Source organism: Sorex araneus, chromosome 2, assembly GCF_027595985.1.
Source record: "Sorex araneus isolate mSorAra2 chromosome 2, mSorAra2.pri, whole genome shotgun sequence".
Classification (NCBI taxonomy): domain Eukaryota; kingdom Metazoa; phylum Chordata; class Mammalia; order Eulipotyphla; family Soricidae; genus Sorex; species Sorex araneus.
Genome location: NC_073303.1, coordinates 68,354,554 through 68,354,864, shown reverse-complemented (window position 1 = coordinate 68,354,864; position 311 = coordinate 68,354,554).

Genomic DNA, 311 nt, shown 5'->3' with positions numbered 1-311 from the left:
TGATTTTGGGAATGCTGATTGGTCCAGCCTATTTGGAAAACAATATGGACATTCCTCAAAAGACTAGAAATTGAACTCCCATTTGGCCTAGTAGTTTCCATCTACTTCTGGGAACATACTCTGGGGGCCCAAAAACACACATCTGCACTCCTATGATCATTGCAGCACTATTCACAATAGCCAGAATCTGGAAACAACCTTAGTGCCAGAGAACAAACAACTGGTTAAAGAAACTATGGCACATCTGCACAATGGAATACTATGCAGCTGTGAGGAAAATGAAATTATGAAATTTGCCTATAAGTGGATGG